We start from the raw sequence: 12903 nt of genomic DNA on the forward strand, positions 1-12903 counted from the left end.
ATTTTTAAAATAACAAGGAAAATATTCTTGATGTCCCCTGGCAACTCTAACGTCTCTTTGTAATCTTATTTTTAGAGCTCAATTGGCAGTGTTTTCAAGAGCTCTGAATTTATGTAGTTGGATAGTTTCAATCGCACGTTTGAATTCACATTTTTAGTTCGGGAGATTTGCTTGAGCTCAAATTTCTCAATGTGAGGCATGCATTCCATCACTTGTTTGAGATAGGACACCATGTTCTTTTCTTTAGTATTAAACGTTCCTTTGACTTGATCTCAATGCCTCTTTGGTTGACTATATAACCTAGAATATTTTCGAAAGTGATGCCAAAAGCACACCTAAGGAAGTTCAAACTAATCCTATGCCACCTTAAATTAGAAAAGTCTTTTAAAGGTGCTTGACATGGTCGTTGGTATTGAGAATTTTAACCAGCATGTCATTTACGTATACATCTATGGTTATAACAATTTTTAGTACGAAGGGCCTTTTCAGTTATAAAAAATGTGGGCTTCTCATCTAAGTGTGCTTTTTAGTTATAAAGAAAATGGATTCCCTTTGTGTTTTCCTCCACGGCGGTGATAGTATCCACTCTCTTGGAACTGGGGTCAGTTGTTGACAATGGATTTATCACCTCCTTAGTATAGTTCTTGAGGGCGACTTTAGATTGTCCATCCATGAAGGGCCCTAAAAAATTAGTGTAAATCTCCCAAATGGGGCGTTTCTTAGAGGGTCTTTTCTTTACCTTTACCATCTCTTCTTAGAGATACCTTTTCTACCTCTTATCTCGACCAAGATTTTTTTTCCTAGGAGGTTACCTTGCCTTATCTCGTTGAGGTGGTACCCATTGTATCGGGGTGGCAAATTTTCATTTCTTGGTAAAACACGATTATCTCTCCTAGGTGCGTGAGGGTTATGCCTTTCTATAGTCTCAAGATGACCTATTTGATTATCCAAGTTGTTGATGGCGCTTGATGGAAAATAATGTTGTGTTCATAAGTTATGTTTAGCCTACAATAATTGGCCATAGCTTTAGTTTTGGGATTGATGTTGGACTTTATTATTTCTTGCTTAATAATGTGTTTCCCTTTTGGGTTCAACCTCTGTGTGCCCATCCACCAGGACCTACCTCATCATAAATTGGTAGTGGGAGGGCACTTAGTAACATTACAACATAGTTCTGATCCTAGGTGAGATGTCGTGTTATTGACCATGATGGTGCCATTGTTAGTTTGCCAAGTTGGGGGATTGCCACGACCTTGTTGCATATAGAGTAAATGCAGTCCACTACCATATCTATTTTAGTGGTTGATAATTTCTTCAGTTATGATCTCTTTTTATAAGTTATACCAATTGTTTCTATATTGTTAGACTATTGTTACAAACATCATTCTAAAAAAGAATATTTATATTAATTTTTCTTTTAAGGGTGGAAGGAGCCTCTATATTAAATATGTCTTTACAATAGATCATCTTGTTAGTGAAGCTAGTCTAGTAGCTTTTTAGAGTCTCCTGTGCTATTTACCTCATATTGTTGAGATGTTGGTCTCGGGTTTGAGGACATAAAAAGTTAAGGAACTATTTCTTTAGTTATGGCCAACTTCGGATCTTCTCTGGTTGGAGTTTTTAAAGTAGTTGGAATTGCCCATTCGATCGAGGGAACCCATCGTCTTATAAAGCGAAAAATTACATCAATTACGGTAAGTTTCTATCTAAATGTGGTAAGAACTAATTAGCCTATTTACCGAATATAAATTATAGAATATAGAGTTTGACAATTATATCCAATAATTCAAGTTACCATCTATGGATAACATCTCTTCTCAAATTGATACTGGTCTATTAAAAATTATCAATTTATCAATTATTAACTGATGACGGTGAAGAGATAGGGTCTTGGTAAAAATATCAGTAGTTTGGTGTTCAGTTGAGATGTGAGGCAGCGTAATCACATGTTGATCAAAGGCTTCATGGATAGAATGACAATCTACTTCAATATGATTTTGTACATTCATGAAATATAGGATTGGCAGCAATCTAAATAATGCTGGTGTTATCAGCAGAAAGCGAAGTAGGTGCAAGTTGAAGTACACAATCTCTGAATAGGTGGATGACATAGCACGATATTAGATTTGATAGAGAACTTCGAGACTCGATCTTGCTTCTTACTCTTCCAAGATATAAGTGCATCACCAAGAAACATGCACCAACTAGTAATTGGACATCGAGTGTCCACACAACCAACCTAATCATATAAGCCTTTAACTGTAAAGAATTCCCTGTAGGAAAAACAACCCTCAACCAGATGTATCCTTGAGGAAATAAAGAATTCTTCGTATGGCTATTAAATGAGATTAGCGTGGATCCTGTATAAACTGACTGGCCTATTGTACTACAAATGAAATATCAGGTCAAGTAATTATCAAATAGTTTAAACTTCCTACAAACTATTGATACAGGGATGGATCAGGTAAAAGTTCACCTTCATCTCGGTGAGTTTGACATTAACCTCGACCTCTAGAGGTCTAAGTACGGAATTCCTAGATTGAAACCAATTGTGATGAGAATCTCTTAGGTATAATCGTGTTGATGTAGAAACAAACTATTAGGACAAGACTGTACCTTAAGACCAAGAAAATAATGTAAAGAACCAAGATATTTCATATAAAAAGTAGTGTAAGATGCTTCTGAAGTTCACGATTGACTCAGTGTCAGGCCGTGTGATCACAATATCATCTATATATACCAAAAGCACAACAAGGCTAGAGGTAGCACTTTTAAGAAATATGGAAGAGTCAAACTGACTCTAAGCGAAATGAAAATCAAGCAAAGTGGTACAAAACTTTTAAACCAAGCACGTGGAAGAATATATATTTTCTCCTAGTGGAAGAATGAGAGAACATATTAGAAAAAGGACTCATATATATTTTCTCCTTCAAATCACCAAGTAAAAATGCATTCTTCACGTCCATCTGCCGGAGAGACCATTCTTTAGAGATGCATTCTTCACGTCCATCTGTCGAAGAGACTATTCTTTAGAAGCGGCTATAGCTATAATAGTATTTACAGTAGTCATCTTTACAACAGGTGCAAAGGTCTCATTATAATTAAGACCATACTCTTGACAATTTCCAAGAACATCCAGTCGAGCTTTATACCTCTTTATGGATTGGGCATATACCATTAAGCTTTGTACCACTAGCCAACAGGTGCAAGGTCTCCTTATAATCAAGACCATTAAACTTTAATGGTATATACCCATTTGTATCTAAGAAGTTTTACTCCATCAAGTTATGGAACAATGTCCCAAGCATGATTATCCTGAAGTGCCTAAAGTTCTTCCTACATAGCTTTCCGCCAACAAGCATGAATAAAAGCCTAAGAGTAAGATTTGGGCACAGAAATAGCATCAAGGGTATTTTGATTAATAATATATGGAAACCTATACTTATCTGGAGGGTGTGAGATCCGAGAAGATCGTCGATTTTCATTGATGATGGGGTCAAGAGGTTGTTCAGTAATCGAAAAGGTAGTGGATGATGTCTTTGATATACAAATTCGGGTGTGAATCGCTCAACAGTACAAGACATAGCATCAAACTTAGGAAACTAAATAGAGGCAGAATCATGAACAACATAAGATTGGAAGAAATATTGGTTGTGAAAAAAAAACCACATTTCGAGATATACAAATTTTGTTAGCATTCACATCATAACACACAACCCCTTTGTGTGCATCACTATACCCGAGGAACGCACAGCAAACAGTTTGAGCAATAAGCTTGTGAAGTTTAGTGGAAGGTAAGTGAACAAAATAGACAACCAAATAAATGAAGTAAATCATACTCAGGTGCAGCATTAAACAATCGAGAATACAGAGAGTCAAATTGTAAATTTGGAGAGGAAAGACGATTAATCAAATAGGTGGTTGTCAATAAAGCTTCGACCTAAAATCTAGGAAGCACGGAAGATTCAATCAATAAAGTGCAAACTACATCCAAAAGATGATGATTTTTACGCTTAACAGCCCCTTTCTATTGGAGAGTATAAGGACAAGATCATTGGGAGAAAATTCCTTTTGTTTTGAGATATTCCTGAACATCGTTGAACATATATTCTCTTCCAGAGTCAGAACATAGTATCTTAATATTTGTAGAATATTGGGTCTCAATAAAAGCAACAAAGTTCTGAAAGAAGGATAACACATCAGTTTTAGATCGAAAAAAATATACCCAAGTGAAACCACTATAATCACCAATAAATGTTAAGCATGAGAAACTATAAGACTTATACCTTGTACGTCAATATAAATAATCTCCAAACATGTGGAAGCTTGACTACCGTGTGAAGGAAACGGTAAGGATTTGCTTTTACCAAGTTTGCAAGAATTACAATTAGAAGACACAGAAGGAAATGAATTTTTATTGCCCAAATACCCATTTTTTAAGAGATTAGTCAAAACATTGGAATTGAGATGTCCCAATTTCTTATGCCAAACATTACTATCATTAGCTTTACCAATACAAGCAAATTAATCAGAAAATGGAAAACTGAAAAGGAAATAAACATCCCACTTTAGGCCCCTTCGCGATCACTTTTCCCGACGCTTGATCCTGTACACAACAACCACTCCTATTAAAACGAATTTCACAGTTATCATCTACCAATTGTCCAACGAAAATTAAATTCATAGTTAAATCTGGTGACACAAATATATTGGTTAAAGAAGATCCCAAATTTTCAATTGCTGTAATGGGAAGAGTACTCCCATTAGCAATTTTAATATGTTGATCACCTTTATACTTTCGAATATCATGTAAAGCCTTTGTACTACTTGTCATATGATTTGAGGCTGTAGAATCAACCAACAAAGGAAGTAAGTAGATTTGTCTTACCTTGAAGACCAAGAGCAGAAAAAGCGGAAAAAATCATTTGTTGGACCATTTCAAGTGTAAGAGTACATGAAGAAGCAATTGGAGTGGAAGCAGAGGAGATAACAGTTGAATTGGACTGGATAGCAGTGTAAAAGGTCAAGGCTTGTCTATTCTAAGGTCGCATGCAATAGTTTTTAATGATATATCTATCCTTTTGCAGTAGTTACAAAATTTCTTGTTACAGTTCTTTGCAATATACCCAAATTTCTTGCAACTGTAACACTGTATCTGGGTCTTGGATTTTCCTTTCCCTTTAGTAGCGTACGCAACATTAACCATCTCAGTAGTAACTTTTCTTGGGTTATTCGAATTGAGTAGCAAGACATTGTTCTTCAGGTAATAATTCTCCTAAACATACGTCCAAGGAAAGAACGGGATTACGGTTCGGTAAACTAGCCCTAACAATCTCAAATTCTAGTCTCAACTTCATCAAAAATTGATCTCTTTGACTTTTAGCATGGATAACATGTAGTGCAGCTAAAGCATCCTCGGAACCCTAGAACGAACTATTCCAAAATATTCACTCCATAGATTTAGGAATCCAGCATAGAATTGATCAATAGAAAGATTTCATTATTTATAGTTAGCAATTTCTAGCTCCAATTGGAACTTCCGAGTAGAGTGCCTTGATAGTAAACATGCCTAAGGTAATCCCACCTTTCTTTAGCTGTAGTGAATGAATGGAGATTATTAACGAGATGTAGTTCAATAGAACTCAGTAGCCAAGAAGCAATCTTGGCATGCTTACTTTTCTTGAGTTAAGTTCTTTGATGTCATTTGGAGCCTTAGAAAACCCACCCAAATGACCCCATAATTCTTTTTCTTTCACAAACATTCTAAACTGAAATTCCCAGCTGGGGTAGTTTTTTTCATTAATGCGAATAATAAAATTTTCTCCTGACATTGTTAAGTAAATTATCAAATCAAGTCCTAAAAAAATAGCAAGTCCAGCTATATAAACTTAAGCCCAATTTGAAGAATATATGTCAAAAATAAATGTGGAAATTATGCCAAACACCCACTTTTTAAAAAATATTTGTGATTTAATATCCAATATTTTTTAATCATATTTACTGCTTTTCCTACAGTAATTTTGGAATGCGAAAAGTTGGCCATATAATAATCAATTTTTCCAACAGCTTAGATTTCTCCCCCAAATGTGCCTTTAATTTCTGTACACATCAAATACCCCCATATTATGCTTAATCAAACAAAAAAACCTCTAAATTGGCGTCCCTTCATATTATTCTTCCAGAATCCCCAAATTCTCGCCTCTCCCGGAATGAGCCACCAAAGAAATTCTTGCGTAGATATCGTGCATTCAATCTTCGATGGATCTGCCGCAGAGGATATTACACACAACATCATAAATATAGTGGAGGATATTACACACAACATCATAAATATAGTGGAACACATAAATACATGACCTCACTATGATGTTGTGTGTAATATCCTCTATGGCAGATCCGTCGGAGATTGAATGCACGATATCTATACAAGAATTTCTTTGAAGGCTGATTCTGGGATAGGCGATAATTTGGGGATTTTGGAAGAATAATATGAAGGGACGCCAATTTGGGGATTTTTTGGTTTGATTAAGCGTCATATGGGGGTGTTTGATGTGTACAGAATTAGAGGTACATTTGAGGGAGAAATATAAGCTGGTGGAAAAATTGATTATTATATGACCACCTTTTCACATTCCAAAATTACTGTAGAAAAAGCAGTAAATATGATTAAAAAAATGTTGGATAGTAAATCACAAATATTTTTTAAAAAGTGGGTGTTTGGCGTAATTTCCACAATTCTGAAAACCCAAAAGATTGCCTGCTTACTCGTCTATCTTAGTCCAATTGAGGAAAACCACAAATTCCAACAGATTGAGCCACGTACATGAAGACGCAATCACAGAATCTATCTACCAAAAAGGCAATTCCAGAAATCAAGGTCAATCCAACAAAATTAAGGCAGCCCAAACTCCAATCAACAATGGAAGATGCTGAAACCACAAGATTGAGACCAAAGAAAATCGAAAGGCGAGACCTCGAGGTGCAGTCGTCGGCAAACCACGAACAAATTTCTCCCTCACAGAGAGAACCACAAGCAAATTTTGCTGACACGGAGTGACCACTTCACAACTACCACAATGATGTAGTCAGCCCAGTGAGTCCCTAAACAAAATTCGAAATTGACTAAAAATTTCACGTAGAAAATCCTCTTTTGATTGAGGGCTCTGATACTATGTTAAATTGGTTCAAATTGCCCTTCAATCGAGGGAATCCATCATCTTATAAAGCTAAGAATTATATCAATTATGGTAAGTTTCTATCTAAATGTGGTAAGAACTAAATTAGCCTATTTACCGAATATAAATTATAGAATTTACAAATTTTGACAATTATATCCCATAATTCAAGCTGCTATATATGGCTAACAAGGGTTTGCTGTACCACTTCATCATCTCTCCAGTTAGAATTAGGTAAACAAAATTTGGACAGTTAAATCTTATTTGCATATTGTAGGTGCTGAAGTGATCTTCATGATCACCTCACCCTTCAAATCTAGGCATTTTTTACATCATGAAGCTAGTTAGGATGTAGGCTGACTTGTTTTCCTAGGAAAAAGAGAGATTATAGTCATCTATCTTACAATTAATCTTGTCAAACAGGGTGAACGACACCCTGTTGACAGGGATTTAAATTTTCCACCATGTAAAATGAGTTTTTGGAGGGAAAAGGGAAGTGCACACACGTGGGACTGAGAAAGCAAACAAATAAAATAATAAATTTCAGTCAACTGAGAAAAGGGAAGCTGTGCACGTGATGGAGAGAGAAAATTTCTGAATTCTTGGTTTTGACCATTTACACCAATTTGAGCGACCGTCGTTCGGCGTTATCTTCTTCCTGTGCAAAGCAACGAAGCCGAGAAGAACACATGCGCTTACAAACCGGTTCAATCAGTCTTTGTTCCAAGTAAACAATCTTTGTCCCATTGTCAAGGCTGACGTCGATATCGTCCCGTTCAGAAATCCGGCCAGCCAACTGAAGAATTAGTCGAAACCCGATTTCTTTGTCTTCGCCATTGGAGCAAGCCATTATGTCTATGTTTTCCAACAGTTAATTAGTAAGTTTCACTTCTTTAATTAGTAGGGGTTTTTACTGCCATTATAACTTGTGGGGTTGACATTAATGTGCACCAATTTAACTAGACAAACGGCATTGAATGTTCAATTAATATGCAGTAACTCTCCCAAATTCGCCCGGCAGTGGGAATGACGTGAATAGTCAACAGTTTGGGGAAAAATTTAACAATTTTAGGACCAATAAGGCATTAATTATTTATCTTTCTGAAGCTTTGCAACCTTATCATTGAACCGAGCTTGTGGGCAATTTTATTTAGTTTATTATGGACCATTTTAAACACTGGTTAATGTAATAGATTGCCATTATATTGAAATTATAAGATTGAACAGTGTGTGTTACCAAATCACGTCTTTCTGTTGTAGCTTTATGTTGCACCAATGAATGCCCAGCTTTTGTGGTAAGTTCATGATAGAAGCCAACTTTTGTGAACTCTATTTACAAAAAAGCTATAATCTTATACCTTTTTGTCCAATCTTTCCATGTTATTGATGATGGTTGTGTCAATTAGTATGGTCACTTTCTGGAGTTTCGATTCAGGACACCACGAAAACAAGGCATCAATATTTGGAGCGATACACGGATTGGTATACGATTCACAGTTTGTCCAGGAGTTTGAAGAAGGTTGGGCTGGTATGATTGATACGTACGGCTTGCATGAGAACGATTGGATGTCTGGACTGTATGCAAACGAAGCTCGCTAGGTTCCTTGTTTTCTGAAGACTAGTTTTTGGTCAGGGATGTCAACAACACAGAGAAGCGAGAGTATGAATGCATTCTTTGATGGGTATGTGCATTCGAAGACATCATTAAAGCAATTTGTCGAACAGTATGAGCGAGCATTGCGCAGTAAAGTTGAAAAAGAATTCCAAGCTGATTTCAAATCATTTGCGCAAACATTACCGTGTGCCACAGATTATGAAATGGAGTAGCAGTTTCAATCAGTTTACACTATTTCTAAATTCAAGGAGGCTCAAGCTGAGTTTACTGGAAAGGTTTACTGCGACCTCATCTCGACTTCGGAGGGACCCTCAGGGGCGATGTATGAGGTTCGGCAGGACGTTATGGGTGGCGGGATAAGGAGGAAGAAAACATTCGTCGTCTCATTTGATAGACAAAATTGTGATATTATTTGCAGCTGCCATTTGTTCGAGTTTAGGGGGATAATTTGTAGGCATGCTATTGTAGTACTGATTCGTTGTGACGTCACATTACTTCCCAAGAGGTACATATTGCGAAGGTGGAGGAAAGATGTTAGTAGAGCACACACTAGAGTCGCAGTCAATTATGATGGTTTGGTCAGTACTCCTGAGCAGTTGAGGTACGGCGACATGTGCCGTGCTTTTGAAGAAGTAGCGGACCTCACGGCAGACGGTGAGGGTCGAGCACGTGTGATTATGGAATGGATAAAACTTCAGCGTCAAGACCTCATGATGTCTAAGAAGTCAGGTACAGAAAGCAATGCTATATCTAAACATTCTTTTGACAATACGGACCAATGCACTAATTTTCAACATCATGATAGTGTGACTATACGTGATCCAGTGGGGTCACGCACAAAAGGGGCCCCCAAGAAACTTCGGAAAAAAGGTCTGTTGGAGTCGAGTTCGAAGAAAGGCAAGGTATGTTCGAAGCTTGGACTCTAAAATTCAAATGTCTCTAATAATTAATACTGATCAGATCCTATGCATATTTAGGGAAGCTCAGTACCAAACAAAGGAAAGCGACCAAGCACAAGGCAAAGGGATACGGCTGCTAGTGTGGTCGACATTCAGCATGCTCAAACACAACAACATTCCGTGCAGACGCCGACCTCATATTTACCGTACCCCAGGCCGGCGACATTCCCCTTAACACAATATTCCATCACGACACCATTCTCCCTTTCAAGTGTACTGCCGTCTTCAAATTTCGTCCCTTCTTCATCAACAAACATTATGTATAATTCACAAGGTAAGAACAAAGTATGACATTTCAACTTTCGATGTATATTTCTTTCATGAATGTAGCTATCAATTTTGTCAATGTATTGTAGGTCAAGCAATGCCATACTACTTTTCGCATTTACCGGACCAAGGTGGCTCAAGCAAGTGAGGGTCATGCAATGCCATAATGATAAAGGTTTGGGCTTCCAAATATTTTTTTGAAGGTCGATGCCAAGGTTTTTTTGATAGGTTGAAACTTGCATAAGTTATTGACAATGGATGCCACTATATGAAGTTTTGGGGTGTTTGCTATTCAGATTCACCACTATTATTTCTGCGTAAATTATGTGCGTGAGATGGAAAGACTTGAACTTGTATGTGATTTTGTTTGTCATGTGCTAAGCAAGTAATAGTGATTTAATATGTCCATAAGACATCTGCCAATCTTTTGATTGATTTATTGCTTTATTCAACAGAATTCTTGCAATGATATTCTGGGTTCTAGGGAAGGTTTCGCCTAATCGAATTACGTTCTTGCAATTTGTCAGAACGTGACATTACCTGTAATTATTTAATCACATCCCATATTGCAAGCAAAAAAAAAAAAAGAGAGAATAGAGGGTACAGGTTTTATTCAAAAGGTCTTGATTTTCCCCATTTCCATTATTCTATTTCTTCTCAAAGCTTGCTTGATGCTTTAAAGAGGATTAAACCGTTTGTCAATAATTTATTAATATGTTTTGTATCATTTGTATCATTTATTAATATGTTTTGGATAAAACTGTACTTTTAAACAGCCAAACATTTTGCAACAGTTACATTTTCTAAAGTATATCAACAGAAAACTAATAAAGTATTATTCATAAATAGAGTTATACAAATCAGTTTTAAGTTGCAATTGTTTAACGTTTAAGTAAATTTTGAAAAAGTACGTGAAAAGGAGCAATTATAAGTTTGACTAATTATAAGTATATCCATATAGAGTCCAGCCTTATAATTAGTTTTAAGTAGCAGTGGTTTAACTTATAAGTAAATTTTGAATACATGCAAGGCTACAAAATTTGCAATGTACCCATTGACATTCGAATAGTTTAAGTAGATTCAGTCATAATAATCCTACACATACAAAAGTGCATGTAATAATTCATTCGACTCATAACTACTAATCAAGTCGACCCCTTTCCCCGTGCATTCGACTTTGCACTGTCTTCTGCCTTGCATATCGTCACGTTCATTGAAATCCGAAGGTCCACTTCATCACTGAGGCGAATGCGAGATTGGAACATGCATGATATATCGTCTACTCTTTCATTAGCCGCATCATTAACTGAGGCATTTGTGCCGCTAGAGGATTGATCGCTTGACTTTTTTTTGACAACCCATTCCCAAAAACCACAATTGGCACTGCAGCAAAGAAATAAACGACTTTTATTTACAGTCTCCTTTTCGACGACGAAGCACTTCTCGAATCCATGCTTGAATGATGGACATCGACGTTTCTTTGGGCATTCGGCAAAGAAGTGGCTTTTAGATCTACAACTATGACAAATTCCAGAATTTCTTCCAACCATTCTGAGATGGGAATAAATGATAGAATTAGTATAACTAAACCCGAAATGAGCGATAACAAAAATTGTAAACAAATACATGGATAGTGACAAAAACATGCGTGACAAGAGACACCAACTTGTAATTTATATAGACGTGAGAAGAGACCAAATTGTCGATGAGTGTAACTTGACATTAAATGAACTTGGACAAAGCCTTTAAAAATAAATAAATAAATAACAAACTTTTTGTATAAACTTGTCTCAACCATCACCTAATTCTTTGCAAATCTGCAAATTCCAACAGCTCACACAATTTAGAAAAATTTAGACGTTCATAATTCTCTCATTTAATACTCATTTCGAGGTTATCGCCCAATTTCCATCCCCATAAAGCACAGCAATCCATAATGAAACAATTAGCAGAAACATTGAACACTCATAATTTGAAGACACATGCCATTTCTTTCCCCCCTTAAACTACAAAATTCAAGAAAAGTCTTCTAACATAGATGAATTAGCACACATACAGGAGAATATTGGAAAATGGAAAATTTTGGTGTTTCAACTACTGATTCTACAAATTTTTTTTAACACATACGTTTATGCATCAAAGTTGGTTTTTCTACCTGTACAAAGCCTAAAAATTGAAATTGCAGTGAGAGACGGAATTCTAGTGCTGACTTTGCTACCGGCCGGAGATGGTCATGCGTTTGGCGACGAAATGATGGATGCAGGAGCAGTCGGAGTGGAGGCGAAAACCATTGATGGAAAGAGTCGAGTTCCTTGGGTGAAACCTACTGTTTGGCCGGAGAATAATAGAAGATTAATTGGGGCAAAAAGAGTGGACGGTTACTGTTTGGCCGGAGAATAAATGAAGAGTAACTGGGGCAAAAGGAGTGGACGGTGGAGGGTGAAATGAGGGAAATGGGCAGGAGAGTTGGTCAAAAGGGGCTGCAAAAAAAGTCTTTAATTTGTCATAATTTGTCCTTCTCTTTTTACTTTTCAGCCCTTATTTGTCCTTTTCTTTTTCTTTTTTTCATTTTTTTGGCCACCTCAGTCGGGATTTCATCTGGATACAATCTGTCCGTGTAGCGCGATTGTAAAAAAAAAAAGCACGTGAACGATTTAGATTGCTCTGATACCAGTTGTTGGAATGCGGTAGCGGAATTAGTCAGAAATTAAAAATTTCTTTAATTCAAAAACAAAATCTTCTAGATGTTCACGTGCATATTATATCAAATATAATGAATTCGAATTTTTACCTAAATTCGACGATCAATTCTTGAATTAATTCTGAATCACGAATTTTCAGCCTTTTGGATCACGAACTTCCAGCTTTTTAATTCCAAGAACTTGAT

Source organism: Olea europaea, unplaced genomic scaffold (assembly GCF_002742605.1).
Source record: "Olea europaea var. sylvestris unplaced genomic scaffold, O_europaea_v1 scaffold980, whole genome shotgun sequence".
Lineage (NCBI taxonomy): Eukaryota > Viridiplantae > Streptophyta > Magnoliopsida > Lamiales > Oleaceae > Olea > Olea europaea.